General features: G+C 45.1%; 1 protein-coding gene across 1 annotated transcript in view; it reads left to right on the forward strand.

Moving 5' to 3' along the window:
* Nucleotides 1-256: 256 nt before the first annotated feature.
* WIPF1 (WAS/WASL interacting protein family member 1) overlaps nt 257-18271 on the forward strand; it is a 74736-nt gene continuing 56721 nt past the window's right edge. Inside the window, exon 1 of the mRNA XM_040439636.1 lies at nt 257-387. The gene's annotated coding sequence lies outside the window, so the exon portion shown is untranslated. The remainder of the gene's footprint in view (nt 388-18271) is intronic.

Below are 18271 nucleotides of genomic sequence, written 5' to 3' on the forward strand. Positions count from 1 at the left end.
AGCTTTTTGCCCTTTTAGGTGCTCCTTTAAATAACTTACAGAGGGTCAGATCAGAACAAACAGTGGGAACTGGGGCCCGGACCGTCTTTGCGGTCACATTAGTGGAGCAGAAAACACGGCCATTTCTCGCAGTCATTCATCCTGCATTGATCTGTATGCAGTGGCTCACAGTCGAGGCATGATCTGAAGCAGCCACATGTGGGAACTGTTGCATCACTTCAATGTTTCCGGACTGAGGGGAAGTCAGAATTCTTTTTTTTTTTTTTTTTGCAGAACTCTAGGAGAAGTCTGGAAAACAAGACAGAACTGCCGGCGACTGGGACAATCAGGGAAAGAGAGAGCAGAGCAACATCTGGAAGGGGTCCTCACCATCCTCCCTTCTCGCCAGTAAGTGACAACAGGGCAGGGGCTGTGTTACACTGTGCTGGCCTGGGTGTGGTGTTGGGATGGCAATGCAGAGAGCCAGGCTGTCAGATCCCTCTGCCTTTCATCCCTTCTTTTCTGCTACTTGACTTGCACTGCCATGTCATCCACAGCTGACTCAGGCCGCACTCAGGACAGTCTTCTGTAGAACAGTAGGTATTTGGGGACTGAGTCACTCACTTTTGGTCACTGGCTTTGCACTAGTTAACCCCTGGGTTCTCTTGGACACATTCAGCGCACTCTTCTAAGTGATCTTGTGCTTATATTTCCTTTGCCTCTCGTGATTTTTACCGTTGATTTGCATCCTGTTGAGATGTGTATCTCTTCTTCCTCTGTCAGACATTTGTTATCATACGCTTCAGTTATTGACGATGATTTATTTATTTTGCTTTTTAATAGTAGTTAGGATTTTTTATTATTTTTTGCCTTGATTTAACAAATAACTGCAGAAAACCACTGTCATCCTTATGTCATCCTTATGTCATCCTTATGTCTGTGATGGCAAACAATTATTTCTGACTATCGTAGATCTGTTCGTCGGTGAAGATGCTTATCAGACATGCCTCAAACTTTTTTTTTCTAGTTGGTATAGTTAGTCTGGTGAGTTTAGTTTAGTATAGGCAAGAATTTTAAGGGTGAAAAATAGAACATGTCCTATTCTTGTCCGTTTTGTTACAAAAAGAGGCATTTCTATAATGGGCTGCCCATTCTGTTCCGTTCCTCAAATTGCGGAACGCACACGGATGGCGTCCGTGTTTTGCTGTTCCGCAATTTAAAACGCGGCACATTCGCGTGCATGAACCCTAACAAAGTATGATCGGCTGTCACTCTGGCAAATCTGGACCCTCCTTGTGTTAGTTGACCACCATTCATTTGAATGATCTGCATGAAATTACTTTACCTGCCAAATAAAATTTTCTGACAGATGATCACTGGGTGTTTCGGGTGTCAGACATTATTTGGTCTCCAGCACAGTTGTCATTTACAGAAGGGATGTCTTAACGTATTTTATAATTATCAAATTATACCATGATGTTTGACAGGGGTCAGCAACCTTCGGTACTCCAGCTGTTGGGAAACTACAACTCCCAGCAAGCTTCAATTATTCCTGGTGCAACAGTTAGGCCTCTTTCATACAGGCGTCCCGGATTTGCCCCGGATGCGTCGCGTGTGCATTGCGGGAAAACCATGCGAGTAGGCAGTTTTGACTGCGATTGCATTCCGATGTTCAGTTTTTTCTGCGCGAGTGCAATGCGTTTTGCACGCGCGTGAAAAAAAATTTAATGTGGTACCCAGACCCGAACGCGAACACGGACTTCTTCACTGAAGTTCAGGTTTGGGTTAGGTGTTCTATTCATTTTATTATTTCCCCTTATAACATGGTTATAAAGGAAAATAATAGCATTCTTAATACAGAATGCTAAGTAAAATGTGGCTTGAGGGGTTAAAAAATAAAAAAATTAACTCACCTCATCCACTTGATCGCACAGCCGGCATGGTCTTCTTGCTTCTTCTTTCAGGACCTGCAAAAGGACCTTTGATGACGTAATAGCGCTCACCACGTGGTGACGTCAGCGCAGGTCCTGCTGAATGAAGATAGAAGATTTTGTCATCAAAGGTCCTTTTGCAGGTCTTGAAAGAAGAAGAAAGAAGACGATGCCGGCTGCGCGAACAAGAGGGTGAGGTGAGTAATTTTTTTTTATTCTTTAACCCCTCATGCCACATTTTACTAAGCATTCTGGATTAAGAATGTTATTATTTTCTCTTATAACCATGTTGTAAGGGAAAATAATAAAATCTACAGAACACCAAACCTGAACTTCAGTGAAGAAGTTCGGGTTCGGGTCTGGGTACCACATTCAGTTTTTATCACGCGCGTGCAAAACGCATTGCACCCACTTGATTAAAACTGAACATCGCAACGCAATCGCAGCCAAAACTGACTGCAATTGCATACCTACTCGTGCGGTTTTCCCGCAATGCACACTCGACGCACCCGGAGCAAATCCGGGACGCCCGTGTAAAAGAGGCCTTAAGGCTGTTTTGGCTTTCCGTTTGTGAGATCCGTTCAGGGCTCTCACACGCGGTCCAAAACGGATCAGTTTGCATTCTAATGCTTTCTGACCGGAAAAGGATCCGATCAGAATGCATCAGCTTGCAGCGTTTTGGTGTCCGTCTAACGAAACTGAGCCAAACTGATCCGTTCTGACACGCAGTGTAAGTCAACGGGGACGGATCAGTTTTCTATGACACAATCTGGCACAATAGAAAAAACGGATCCGTCCTCCATTGACTTTCAATAGTGTTCAAGAAGGATCCGTCTTGGCTATGTTAAAGATAACACAAACGGATCCGTTCTGAACGGATGCAGACGGTTGTATTATCTGAACGGATCCGCGCCAAACGCGAGTGTGAGAGTAGACTAAGTGTGCATGCTGAGAGTCGCAGTTTTGCAGCAGCTGGAGTGCCAGAGGCTGCTGACACCTGAGGTTTTTGCTTGTTTGATATTTGATACATTTTATTTGTGTTTTGTTGTTTTTGGTGTGATACATACTTTCAGTTTTTTCAAGCTACATATTATTTAATTCAATTACGCTTAGAAAACATGGAAAGGTAAAGCGTCACTTCATGGCCTGATCCATGCTGGGACTTATCAAGGGAAATGTATCATTATGGGTGTATTTGAGGTTAGTTTTTAGATTAGAGATGCTATGCACCCCTGCGCCAAATTTATGTAGATGGCACATGGTCAATTTAGCTCAAGTGCAATGTAGTTGCACCTAATTCAGATGCGTCTATTTCAGTGAAAGTTCGCCTGGGGGAGATGTGACTTTTTAAAATTTGGCATATACTAAATGAGTCCAAAAGGTGATCTACATGGAACTATTGAAATAATTCTGACTCTATTTCTCAAAGTGGCGCAGGGTAGTGTAATCCGCACAATCTGGCGCAAATAAGTGCTAGTGTCATCATGATAGGTGATATTTCCACGCAAGACAAGTGGCGTAAAACATTTCATAAATGTCCTCCATAGTCTTCACTAATTATTACAGTCATAGAGCAGAACGGTAGGCAGGGCTTCTTCTCTGGATGGTTATCAGCTGCTCTGCAATAGGAACATTGCTGTTTATTTTTATGCGTATATTGAATTTTTCGTTACTATTTTTGTTGTGTTTTATTTGGCAGTGTACATTCAGTGCCAAAGCCTGACAGATCTGCATCCCTAGAGTCTGGGCTGCAGCCATTATGCATTGGATGCTGGGCTAGATCGCTAGTCTCCCGTTTTCCTTGTTTTCTCGTGTGAGAAGCAGAAGTGGAAATTTTAAATATTTACAAGATACTTGCGGGTTTGCACAAATTGTCTTCAGCAAAGCAAGACGAGGCTCCAGAAAAGGGATCTTGTTCTGTGCCAGCGATTTCATATGGGCAACCTGTGCAGCTACATAGGGACCCAGAAGGTAGTGGACGATATTCACCTTAAAGGGCATGTCAGAAAATAACCTTTTGTTTAGATCACGTTGTTATGCTAAACATTTTATTTTTTTAAATACTAGCGATTTTTGTTTTAATTTTCACTATGGTACAAAAAGGTCAGCGTCTATATTTATAAAAAATAGGCCTAATATGTTTAGGCTTCCTGTTCTGTACACATCGCTTTTTGGCAGTCATCTCATTATTATTACAGGCAGAAGTACAAAGACAGGTATCACCTATATATATCGATAACACTGGATCCACAATTTACAACAGGTAATATCACAGCTTATCTGCTCCCTCCTGACCCCTGCACAGGTCACTGAGCATGCCTAGAAAGGTGTCCCATAGAAGTCAATGAGGTCCCCTCCTGTCTATGGCCCATGTGGATGCTTTCAACAGGAAATCTTAACCCCTTAAGGACCCATGACGTACCGGTACGTCATGTGTTGTTCCGATCACCGCCGCCCCGGCGGGCGGTGATCGGAACAAGGAGCCTGCTCAAATCATTGAGCAGGCACCTCGGCTAAATGCGCAGGGGGGTCCCGTGTCCCCCCCCCCCCCATGTCGGCGATCGCCGCAAACCGCAGGTCAATTCAGACCTGCAGTTTGCGGCTTTTACCTGGTGCGGCGGCGGTGGCGCCATCGGGTCCCCATGGGGCTGTGGGGGGGGGGCCCGATGGCATGGAAGGCAGCGCGATGCCTTCCGGTGAAGAGCCTGTGAGATCCAGCCCCCTAGATCTCATAGGCCGGAAGCTGTATGAGTAATACACACTGTATTACTCATACAGCCAATGCATTCCAATACAGAAGTGACCTGTCACCCCACTAGTGACCCTGCTCCCTCCTCCTCCTGTCACCCCACTAGTGACCCTGCTCCCCCCTCCTCCTGTCAACCCCCTAGTGACCCTGCTCCCATCACCCCAGTAGTGACCCTGCTCCCCCCTCCTCCTGTCACCTCACTAGTGACTCTGCTCCCCCCTCCTCCTGTCACCTCACTAGTGACCCTGCTCCCATCACCCCAGTAGTGACCCTGCTCCCCCCTCCTCCTGTCACCTCACTAGTGACCCTACTCTCCCCTCCTCCTGTCACCCCACTAGTGACCCTGCTCCCCCCTCCTCCTGTCACCTCACTAGTGACCCTGCTCCCGTCACCCCAGTAGTGACCCTACTCCCCCCTCCTCCTGTCACCTCACTAGTGACCCTGCTCCCCCCTCCTCCTGTCACCCGCCTAGTGACCCTGCTCCCCCCTCCTCCTGTCACCCCCCTAGTGACCCTGCTCCCTCCTCCTCCTGTCACCCCACTACTGACCCTACTCTCCCCTCCTCCTGTCACCCCCCTAGTGACCCTGCTCCCCCCTCCTCCTGTCACCCCACTACTGACCCTACTCTCCCCTCCTCCTGTCACCCCCCTAGTGACCCTGCTCCCCCCTCCTCCTGTCACCTCACTAGTGACCCTGCTCCCCCCTCCTCCTGTCACCTCACTAGTGACCCTGCTCTCCCCTCCTCCTGTCACCCCACTAGTGACCCTGCCCCCCCCTCCTCCTGTCACCCCACTAGTGACCCTGCTCCCCCCTCCTCCTGTCACCCCACAGGGAAGAAGCTGAACAGACTCCACCGACTATGATGGGAACCGTTCAGTTTCCGTTCGGGATCCTGTCTTTTTACCGGACACAAAAGTGCTGCATACAAGACTTTTTTGTCTGGTCTTTCAACAGAATCTGCAACAGAGGCTCCAAATGCAGCCTCCAACGCAGATTTGAAGGCCTACGTATTATGTATTTTAGTAATGCTCACACATGCCCCCTCACAGTGTTTGCATTTCTTTCTGGCAAAGCTACCTGGTTCTGGCCCGCAAAATTTACACCATGTCTAGTGCGGCCTCAGACGAAAAATGGTTGGGCACCACTGATTTAAAGCAACCCTCCAGTCCAAACCTGGAACTTGGCAATACATGACACATGGATAGTGAACATACCTGGTTCCTTCCATGCTGCTGCTGTTCCTCTAGTCCCCTGTTAGGTGCCTTTCAAGATGGCTACTTACCGTTCCTCATGCAGAGCGCTTCAGTAAAGTCTGGCTACTTTCACACTGGCGTTTTGGCTTTCCGTTTGCGAGATCCGTTCAGGGCTCTCGCAAGCGGTCCAAAACGGATGCGTTTTGCCCTAATGCATTCTGAATGGAAAAGGATCCGCTCAGAATGCATTAGTTTGCCTCCGTTCAGTCTCCATTCCGCTCTGGAGGCGGACACCAAAACGCTGCTTGCAGCGTGACGAAACTGAGCCAAAGTTTTCTCTGACGCAATCTGGCACAATAGAAAACGGATCCGTCTCCCATTGACTTTCAATGGAGTTCATGACGGATCCGTCTTGGCTATGTTACAGATAATACAAACGGATCCGTTCATGACGGATGCATGCGGTTGTATTATTGTAACGGATCCGTTTTTGCATGATCCATCCGCCCAAAACACGAGTGTGAAAGTAGCCTTAGACTTTACTGAAGCACTCTACATGAAGAAGTCTGAGACCATGGTGGCCATCGTGCAAGGAATCTAATCGGTGATCAGAATGGAAGAACGGAGGCAGCATGGAAGAACTGCAGGGCACGAGGTATGATGACTATCCATGTGTTGTGTACAGTCACATTTTTTGGGGAGGGTATAAGGGTGGCTTTCGATCACATACACGGACAGGAGGCACGTCAATAGCATCCTTTGTACAAAGCCTTCAAATATGGACCTTTTTGAAAGGGAATCTGTCGTTGTCATTCTGGACTATTATCTGCAGCAATACATGAGTAGTACTGCACATAAGGAGTCCGGATCCACATTTCTTCTTTTCCCACTGCCTCCGGTTCCCCCACTGTCAGCGCTGAAAGCTACGCTGAAAAGCACAGTCCAGATTGCTGTGCAGTGCTAACATTATGGAGAGGACTCCTGTGCGCAGCAGTCCTGACAATGTATTTCAGTGCAGCTTTAAGGGGAACAGGGGGTATTAGGAAAATGAAGCATAGCGATCAGGACTCCTTATCTGCAGTACTATAGTACTTATGTATTACTGCAGAAAATGTAAGATTGTGGTGACAGGTTCCCTTTAATGATTAATTAAGAAGATTTACCGGAGGATATGACCCTCGTCTCCTGCGCGCTCTGGCTTATGTCTAGTTGTGTCTTTTGTTTCAGAATTGATGGTAACAGTTACTGACCAGTATGTTTAGTGGGAGCTCCAGAATCTAAACCCCATTAGAGCTGGTGTGTCATGGTGAGGCAGGAAAGCACGGCAGCTGCTGGAGGATGTCACTGGATGGGTCACATCACTACATGGACGCCCCACAATGGCTTGGACGGTGCCAAGGCAGCTGTGTGGAAATTGACAGCTGCTTTTCTTGGGCAGCTGCGGATGTTTTTGTATCAGGCATTGTAGCAACTCAACCCTTTAAAGGGTCAAGAATCAAAGATGGCTATAAAATGTCGAATTTCTAGATAAATGTATGAAACACATGTAATACTTCAATCCAAAATGTCACAAATGTGCAACGGGCGCCTCCACCTAGAGCCCTCTATGTCGGGCGACCCAGGTATAGGAATGGCCGAGTGGTATAGGGTGGTCTAAAATGTCCCTTTATGTTGTATGAGAGTGTCACGGTGCTCCTACCTGGATACGGCCGGACCCCAGGCGTGGGCTCCGAAGCAGACAAATAGGGGGGAATAGTTGAGGGATAAAACAAATAATTTGGTCCAGACCTTGTATGTAGTTGAACAACAGCTTTACTTGAATAAACGTTCATCAGAATCAATCTTCAGGCTTTGTCTTGGTCCCAGCAGGCTTTAGCATTAAAACTGGCAGGCAAACTCGACACTGCTACATCTGTTTCTCTCACTCTGCTGTACTGACAGGCTGACTGTATGACTCAGATTCTTCTGTCTGCTGCACCTTCTCTCTGTAGTCTGACTCTTAAGTTATGCCAGGGAACTATACTCCTGGCTTCTGAGACTTTAAGCTTTGGCCTCCATGACCAGCAGAGCTGAGGGTGCTCTGGCTGGCGTGGCTTGGGCATGTCCCGAAGAGATGTGGCCCTGCCCACCTTCACCTAGCTTGGGGTAAGCTAGGACTGACCTCTAACTGGTCCCCACCATTCCTGCAGGAAGTGGGACTTGCCCACTCCTCCACAGAGGGGGGGTTAGAATGGAATGGAAAGCTCCATGCTATGTACCTGTAGCTCTGCCATGTTTGCTGCCACCTGCTGGTGAACCAGGCACATTACACGTGAACATAAACAGTTGCATAGAAATAGATATGCACATTATACAGGACTTGAAAATAAATGCATAGATGACGTGATATTAGCATACACAGATAGAAGCAAGGCTTAGGAGTGGTAATTCCACTCGGGGGCGTTACAAATGCATTAGCCTCCATTTATATATTGTGACAGGATGCACTTATATTGTTATAAGGCTGGCGTCTCTTTTAGACAGTCCTATTAGGTCATACCAAGCTGACAGAGACGAGGCCACCACACGTGACCTCCCACCATTACCTAGAGCAGTGTGATATCTGCTCTGAAGGACCATTGATTTCCAAAGGGGCAGTACAAACCCTCTTGTACCCTGCAGCGGTGCAGACAATCAAGCAGTGGGACCCAAATTTCTACACACATTCCAACCATAGTCTGGTGAGAGCAGACAGACATCTCACAGGGGCTGAGCTGCAGTACCGGACACAGCCTATGGACAAGAAAGCAACTGCACTGCAGCACTATTGAATCCTGGATCATCCATATTATTGGTGGAACTACTAGAAGTACAATAACATCTGTTGCCTCCTATTGCATGGTATCATGGTAGCAGTGACAAAAGAGGTAAATGCATCAGTACAGTAGATGCTTCTGTTTATTAGTCACCCATGTGCAGTGTTTCAGCTGATCAACAACCTTTATGCAACTGAAAGACTGCACATGGGTGACCAGTCAAAAATACAAGTGCTATATGGATGCTCTGGTCTTATAGTCCCTTTTATTGCCATTTTGCATGGTGCCACTGTCTTGCCTTGTGCTGCAATCTTGCATGGTGCAATAGTTTTGCATGCTGCTGCTGTATTGTATGGCGCAATTGTCTTGAATAGTGCTGCTGTTTGGCATGGTGCTACTATCTTGCATGGTGCCTCTGTGTTGCCTTGAGCTACTATTTTGCATGGTGCTGCTAACTTGCATAGTGCTGCTACAGTATTTTGCCTGGTGCTGCTATTGTGCATGGTGCCACTGTGTTGCCTTGTGCTACTATTTTGCATGGTGCCACTGTGTTGCCTTGTGCTACTATTTTGCATGGTGCTTCTATCTTACATCAATTTTTTTATTTAGCACATTTTTTGCATATGTGAGGGAAAACCTCAATTAAAAAAATAAATGTGCTGGAATAGTTGCATAATTGGATTTGGTTTGGCTTCTTGCTTTCTGCTATTTCTATTGTTGGAAACTTTGCTTCTATAGTATGCATAGCAGAATAAAAGTTATGAGTCATTCTGGGAGAAGACAACTCAAGAAAACAAAATGAATAACCCTATCCTGGGAAACAAGTGGTAATATGAGAGAGAAGCTAAACCTACAGTATAACTTTGTGGACACTATCCTGGTTAAAAGTGTGTCTGAAGCCACTAACATAGCGTGCCATATGTCCTCCAGTACAGGATCCTCAGGACAGGTCATCAATATTCGATTGGTGGGGGACTGACACCCAGCACCTCTGAATCTCAGCTCTTTCGATATAATCAGATCCATCCTTTTGAGCGCTCTCTACATCAATCAACCAATAAACTATATAAGCCATCATATTTTACATCTGTATATCTGGCTGTGTCCAGGGGTTGTATCTCATCTATATGTTAGGTTTTTTTTGCTGGTTCTTACCCCATTTCCTATGTCACAGCAACAGAGAGAGATTTCCAAAAGTCCTTTGAGCCCAAAACTTGGGAGTGAGATTTTTCATGAGCGGGCAAGATCTCGATGAATGCATCTTGAGTGGAAGCCAATTCTAAAATTTTATTCAGATGGTATTTGGTCCTTGTGAGACTTACGAAAATGTTCCTTCAATGTTCTAAAAGTTTCCGTGGCGTTTTTTATGATGGTGCAGTTATGGATATCTGATGGGAGGGTAAGTAGCTTAGGAGGTTCTGGATCAGGGTTTTACAATTTGATTTATTCTGTAACGCCAGTGAATCTTTGCAAATCTGCAGAATAAGACCGGTACTGATCATTTTTAACTTTAAGCTTCCAGGGGTCATAAATGTTTGATATCTTTTATGTTTTAGTTGCCAAAATTACGATCGCTGGGTCGTGGAAAAGTCCTTGTTTGAATTGGATATTGCTTAGAACTAAATTGTCATAAATTATGCTTAACAGTAAACTTTTCAGTATGAGAAATTCTATGAAGTCTGGGATCCTTGAATCCAATTTTCTCATTATCCCTAATTTTGCACGTTTTAGTATTTTCTTATTTGAGCAGGCCATGTTGTCTCCATTTTTTTAATTTAGGTTTTATTATATCAGGTGTAAGGTTTTGCACTCTTTCGTTATACTAATTTGAGGTTTTTATTTGCAATTATGCTTTTGTTTTTTATTTTTTTTCTAGTTGATGAATTGTCAGCAATATGTTGTATATTGATCTTGTGTTACGGTATATCTTTTTGGCACATAAAGTTGGTATAATATTTTTATGGTTTAGTTTTAAAAAAATTCCAGAATTTTTTTGGGAATATTAAAGGGTTTATCCAATGTCTAAAACATGACCCCCCAATGCCCGGGCCCCTCATATAGATTATACTTACCCTGCTCCCCGGCACCCGCGTTGCTCTGGATCCCTGCACGGCTGCCACTGCATCTCCCCGTCATCCGGATCAAAACATCCGGTGACTGGGGGAGGAGCAAATAGCAGGCCGCAACGTGGAAGAGCCTCCGTAGCGTCACCCACAATGCTAGGGAGGCTCGTCCCCGTCGCAGCCTGCTATTGGCTGTTTTGAACTACTCGACGGGGAGATGCCTCGGTGGCCGTGCAGGGATCCAGAACGACACGGGTGCTGGGGAGCGGGGTAAGTATAATCTATATGAGGGGCCCAGGCATTGGTGGGCATGTTTTAGACATTGGATAATCCCTTTAATGAGTTTAAAGGAGCTTATCAATACATCTAATTGTGCCCCAGTAAATGGGCAGAAAACCTTCGGCAGTACGTCAGCCATACAGTATGGCCATGGCTAAAGCTGGTACATCCAAGGTCACATACAGTGGTCTTGTGTGATGTCACCACTACTTCCATGGCCTCCAGGCTGTATTGCATGCATATGTGGTTAAGACTCTCAGAAGTCTAGGAAGCCACGATTATACCACGTTATTGAACACGTGACATCATTGGGAGAGGGAGAAAAAAGTTTTGCTATGCTTATTAGTCAAAATTAATAAACATCAGTAAGTGGCATAATTTATCATTATCTATCTTTTTCGGTGTAATCGTTTAATTTTTTTTTAACCTTTAGTGGCTGGAGCTGTATAGACAAGGCATGTACTGGGGAACATGCAACTGGGTTACTATGTGGCCCAACAGCACTAAAATAGATACATGACTAATGTGAAAAATGAAAATCAGACATCATATAGGACATGACAACCTCTTTCTAACAAAGCTAGAACCAGCCCTGTACCTCACATGGATCCAGAGATCTCCCCATTCATTGTTCTGCTGGATTTATATCAAGCTGAGAGCTCAGGGGAGTGTCCTTTTTGCTGCAGCTCAGGGGGAGTGTCTCAGCTCTCCCTATCACAGCTAAGAAGGCAGGTAAAGGATGAAACTGAGCATGTGCGACCATCTCAGTGAGCAGGACAAAGTAATAAGAGAAAAACAAACGGCAGGTGGCGCTCTACAGATACATTTTATTGAATAACTCAGTGGCTATGCTAAATTTACGTGTGATTACAAAAGTATTCAGATCCAGGTGCTGGTTTGAAAACTGTAGAATATTTTTCGTGGGACAACCCTTTTAACTGCAATGTATCACAATGTGAACGCAATACAATAGTTTCACATAAAAATATCCTCAAAAGGCTTCCATTTACACTACAGCCACTAGAGGGCCATAAATAGAGGAACACTGTATAGACATCTCTGTACAGAGTATCACAAAATCTTTTTTTTTTATCAAAGCTGGTCAACTAGTGCAACATATACACTGCGTGCAGAATTATTAGGCAAATTAGTATTTTGACCACATCATCCTCTTTATGCATGTTGTCTTACTCCAAGCTGTATAGGCTCGAAAGCCTACTACCAATTAAGCATATTCGGTGATGTGCATCTCTGTAATGAGAAGGGGTGTGGTCTAATGACATCAACACCCAATATTAGGTGTGCATAATTATTAGGCAACTTCCTTTCCTTTGGCAAAATGGGTCAAAAGAAGGACTTGACAGGCTCAGAAAAGTCAAAAATAGTGAGATATCTTGCAGAGGGATGCAGCACTCTTAAAATTGCAAAGCTTCTGAAGCATGATCATCGAACAATCAAGCGTTTCATTCAAAATAGTCAACAGGGTCGCAAGAAGCGTGTGGAAAAACCAAGGCGCAAAATAACTGCCCATGAACTGAGAAAAGTCAAGCGTGCAGCTGCCAAGATGCCACTTGCCACCAGTTTGGCCATATTTCAGAGCTGCAACATCACTGGAGTGCCCAAAAGCACAAGGTATGCAATACTCAGAGACATGGCCAAGGTAAGAAAGGCTGAAAGACGACCACCACTGAACAAGACACACAAGCTGAAACGTCAAGACTGGGCCAAGAAATATCTCAAGACTGATTTTTCTAAGGTTTTATGGACTGATGAAATGAGAGTGAGTCTTGATGGGCCAGATGGATGGGCCCGTGGCTGGATTGGTAAAGGGAAGAGAGCTCCAGTCCGACTCAGACGCCAGCAAGGTGGAGGTGGAGTACTGGTTTGGGCTGGTATCATCAAAGATGAGCTTGTGGGGCCTTTTCGGGTTGAGGATGGAGTCAAGCTCAACTCCCAGTCCTACTGCCAGTTTCTGGAAGACACCTTCTTCAAGCAGTGGTACAGGAAGAAGTCTGCATCCTTCAAGAAAAACATGATTTTCATGCAGGACAATGCTCCATCACACGCGTCCAAGTACTCCACAGCGTGGCTGGCAAGAAAGGGTATAAAAGAAGAAAATCTAATGACATGGCCTCCTTGTTCACCTGATCTGAACCCCATTGAGAACCTGTGGTCCATCATCAAATGTGAGATTTACAAGGAGGGAAAACAGTACACCTCTCTGAACAGTGTCTGGGAGGCTGTGGTTGCTGCTGCACGCAATGTTGATGGTGAACAGATCAAAACACTGACAGAATCCATGGATGGCAGGCTTTTGAGTGTCCTTGCAAAGAAAGGTGGCTATATTGGTCACTGATTTGTTTTTGTTTTGTTTTTGAATGTCAGAAATGTATATTTGTGAATGTTGAGATGTTATATTGGTTTCACTGGTAAAAATAAATAATTGAAATGGGTATATATTTGTTTTTTGTTAAGTTGCCTAATAATTATGCACAGTAATAGTCACCTGCACACACAGATATCCCCCTAAAATAGCTAAAACTAAAAACAAACTAAAAACTACTTCCAAAAATATTCAGCTTTGATATTAATGAGTTTTTTGGGTTCATTGAGAACATGGTTGTTGTTCAATAATAAAATTAATCCTCAAAAATACAACTTGCCTAATAATTCTGCACTCCCTGTATTGGGATATGTCGAGCCAAGAGGAAAGGTAAGGAAGGACACACGTGTACATTGTAGTAAGGAGAATCCTAGTCTTACCGAACTTAAGATACATCGCAGATATATGTGAATGTGTTGGGTTTCTGTCACTTGAAAAATGGGTATTAAGCTGAAAAATGGCGCAGGCACAGTAGGTGAAGGGCGCTCGCCGGCTGCCAGCTTCCTCACTGAACGGAGCGAGATTTACACTGCAGACAGGGCCGGAGGTAGGAGACCAACGATGCCTGCCCCTGTCAATCTAGTGTAGCAGGGCGTGGCCAGGGGTGGGAGAACGGAGCCTCTAGGAGCAGGAACAACGCCCCCCCCCCCCCTGCTCCTAGAGGCTAATTAGCATATTATAAAAGTTCGTTTTTCTCAATAACGGCGGCAGGCAGTGAGATGGCACTAATATAGTTATGTTTAGCTGACATTAGCACATCGCTAATGTCCGCCAGCTTAATACCCATTTTTCAGGTTACTGAAACCCTTTAATATGAAATCAGTGGAGTTTATGATACCATCACTGACTTCTACAGAATGTTTAAAACCTTTTAGCACTGCTCAGAGATTTCCGTCACTGGGAATCTAACTACACACAATTACATTACTGTAAATGGCCCTCAGAGTAACAGAAATCTCTGAGCAGTTCCAAAGGAGTTTAAAAATTATAGTGGAATTATTTTGGAAATGAATGGCGGCCTAAGACCACAGACCCCTAAAATGTGACCTTCTTAGGCTACTTTCACATCTGCGCTGTTAATTCCGGTTTTAAGATCCGGCAGAGGATCTCAAAACCGGAATTAAATGGATCAGTGCCATTTTTAATACACCCGGATGCATCCATTTTGGCCGGATACTGTTGTATTGAATCAAAACTGGACAAACCGGACCAGGTATGAAAACTATTGTGTCAATGCGCGACGGATGCGTTTATTTTTTCCCTAACAAAAAAAATGGATCTTGCACCATTGACTTACATTGATTTTCATGCCGTATCTGGTTTGTTCCATTTCGCAAACCGGACACAAAATCGCAGCTTGCAGCAGTTTTTTGTCTGGGACCAAGATGCAACAAAACCGAACGGATGCAAACTTGACAATGAATAGGGACAAAACGGAACCATTTAATTCCGGTTTTGAGATCTTCTGACGGATCTCAAAGCCGGAATTAAAAACTCAGACGTGAAAGCAGCCTTACATACATTTATGACATCTGAGAATCATTTCACTGGATCTCCCCTTTAATAGCACAATGAATATTAAAGGGGAAATCCAGTTCAAATGATCATGTAATGGTAATGTCACAGATACATGTAAGAAAATCACCTTGATGTGATCTGGCACCACCACAGATTTCCAGAACAAAATGGGAGAGATATATAAAACTGGTGTAAAGTAGAACTGGCTCAGTTGCCCATAGCAACCAATCAGATTCCACCTTTCATTTTTCACAGCTCCTTTGGAAAATGAAAGGTGGAAGCTGATTGGTTGCTATGGGAAACTAAGCCAGTTTTCCTTTACACCAGTTTTATAAATCTCTCCCAATGTCCCTATAGGATTAAAAGACCTTTGGCTCAACTCTGACATTTCTGTTACAAAAAATCTGACCAACTATTCCGAGCAGACCTTTACTAGTGCTGGGTCAGATTTCCCGAAACAGAAATCTCTGTGCGGTGCTAAAGGGGTCTGAATGCTCTATAGAGCCCCTTTGTTCTAGAAGTCATTGGTGGTCCAAAATCATAGACTTTAACACTCATCTGATCACATATATCTGTAATGTATTGCAAAATCATTTCACGTGAATCTCCTCTTTAAAGGGGTTTTCTATGAGTAGAATTTTGATGACCTATCCTCAGGATAGGTCATCAATTTTTGCTCGGTGGGGGTCCGATACCTGGACCCCCGCCGATCACCTGTTTGGGGAGGCAACGGAGCTCTGGTGAGCGCTGCAACCTCTTCCTAGGCCAGAAACATCACATTTGTTGGTCACATGACCTGTCCTACTGTATTTGTTGCAGCTCAGTCCCATTCAAGTGAATGGGCCTGGGCTGCAATACCAAGCACAGCCACTATACAATGGACGGCACTGTGTTTGGCCTGCTGTGAGGAGGCCATAGAGATCACTAGAGTGACCGCCTCTTCAAACAGGCCTAGACACACCCTGATCTGATATTGATGACCTATCTTAAGGATAGATCATCAATATTCTGCTCCAGGAAAACCCCTTTAAATGTTAAAGCTGTAGCGCTCCATTTAACTAGGGGAAATTTACTTATATTTACGTAATGGAGTCTGAGGTAAGACTTGCTGAAAATGGTGCAAGATCTTACATATCATGAAAGGACAATACAGATCAGACAAAATTCCATGTTAGACAACTGCGGTGTACTGTATGTAAAGAGAAGTAGGTTTTAGCAAGAAGCTCTGACCACTTTCACAAGCAGGAAGCTTCCTGAGGGGCTGCCTGAGCCGCTGGCAAGTACAGTTCAGCAACAGGTGGCATCAAGAAACTTGGAGGGTCCAATGGGCACGTGAACCTAATATTTTTTCAACATCTGTGGAAGACAGAAGGCATACCGTAATTCATGAAATGCCGTTCCAATGTGCAAAAATAATTGAAGTATTGGTCTTATTGTAAGACATCTGCTTCCACTTCCAGGAAGAACAACTGAGGCTTTTTAAAAAAAAATCAAATATAGAATCTCCAATAAAATTAAGACTTCTGTTTGTGAAAGAGAAAAACTAAAAGGTGTAACTACATCCCTAGAGATGGTGCACATGACAAAGCCTCCTGACGGACCCCATATGACAGTGCCTGGAGTTTGTACAGATCCTTTGGCATTGAGGCGCACAGCCTCTATGCGCTGCTATAAAGGGTCAGTCAGTTAGTCTCCATGTGAAGCAGTGCCTCTGAGGATATAGAATCTAAAAGAGTCAGGCAGAAAAGACCGTCACTAATGAAACTCATTTTTCTAAGCTTTTTATGCCATTTCCCATAAAAGGGGCGTGGTCCAAATTGCAGCTCCATGTGCCAAAAGTGTGCTAAAACTTTGGTGCATTTTTGGAGCAAAACTATGTGGTGTAAAAAATGGACACAATTTTTGGCACTCGTATGAATGTGTCCACAATTTTGCGGAACGGGTGCGGACACATTCATTTCAATGGAGCTGCAAAAGATGCGGAGAGCACATAGAAACATAGAATGTCAGCAGATAAGAACCATTTGGCCCATCTAGTCTGCCCAATATACTGAATACTATGGATAGCCCCCGGCCCTATCTTATATAAAGGATGGCCTTATGCCTATCCCATGCATGCTTAACCACCTCCGGACCGCCTAACGCAGGATCGCGTTCCGGAGGTGGCAGCGCTGCGCACAGTCACGCATATACGCGTCATCTCGCGAGACGCGAGATTTCCTGTGAACGCGCGCACACAGGCGCGCGCGCTCACAGGAACGGAAGGTAAGAGAGTTGATCTCCAGCCTGCCAGCGGCGATCGTTCGCTGGCAGGCTGGAGATGTGTTTTTTTTAACCCCTAACAGGTATATTAGACGCTGTTTTGATAACAGCGTCTAATATACCTGCTACCTGGTCCTCTGGTGGTCCCCTTTGTTTGGATCGACCACCAGAGGACACAGGTAGCTCAGTAAAGTAGCACCAAGCACCACTACACTACACTACACCCCCCCCCCATCACTTATTAACCCCTTATTAGCCCCTGATCACCCCTAATCACCCCTGATCACCCCATATAGACTCCCTGATCACCCCCCTGTCATTGATTACCCCCCTGTCATTGATCAACCCCCTGTAAAGCTCCATTCAGACGTCCGCATGATTTTTACGGATCCACTGATAGATGGATCGGATCCGCAAAACGCATCCGGACGTCTGAATGAAGCCTTACAGGGGCGTGATCAATGACTGTGGTGATCACCCCATATAGACTCCCTGATCACCCCCCTGTCATTGATTACCCCCCTGTCATTGATTACCCCCCTGTAAAGCTCCATTCAGATGTCCGCATGATTTTTACGGATGCACTGATACATGGATCGGATCCGCAAAACGCATCCGGTCGTCTGAATGAAGCCTTACAGGGGCATGATCAATGACTGTGGTGATCACCCCCCTGTCATTGATTACCCCCCTGTAAAGCTCCATTCAGATGTCCGCATGATTTTTACGGATGCACTGATAGATGGATCGGATCCGCAAAACGCATCCGGACGTCTGAATGAAGCCTTACAGGGGCATGATCAATGACTGTGGTGATCACCCCATATAGACTCCCTGATCACCCCCCTGTCATTGATTACCCCCCTGTCATTGATTACCCCCCTGTAAAGCTCCATTCAGATGTCCGCATGATTTTTACGGATGCACTGATAGATGGATCGGATCCGCAAAACGCATCCGGACGTCTGAATGAAGCCTTACAGGGGCATGATCAATGACTGTGGTGATCACCCCATATAGACTCCCTGATCACCCCCCTGTAAAGCTCCATTCAGATGTCCGCATGATTTTTACGGATGCACTGATACATGGATCGGATCCGCAAAACGCATCCGGTCG

The sequence above is a fragment of the Bufo bufo genome, chromosome 7, assembly GCF_905171765.1.
Source record: "Bufo bufo chromosome 7, aBufBuf1.1, whole genome shotgun sequence".
In the NCBI taxonomy this organism is placed as follows: domain Eukaryota; kingdom Metazoa; phylum Chordata; class Amphibia; order Anura; family Bufonidae; genus Bufo; species Bufo bufo.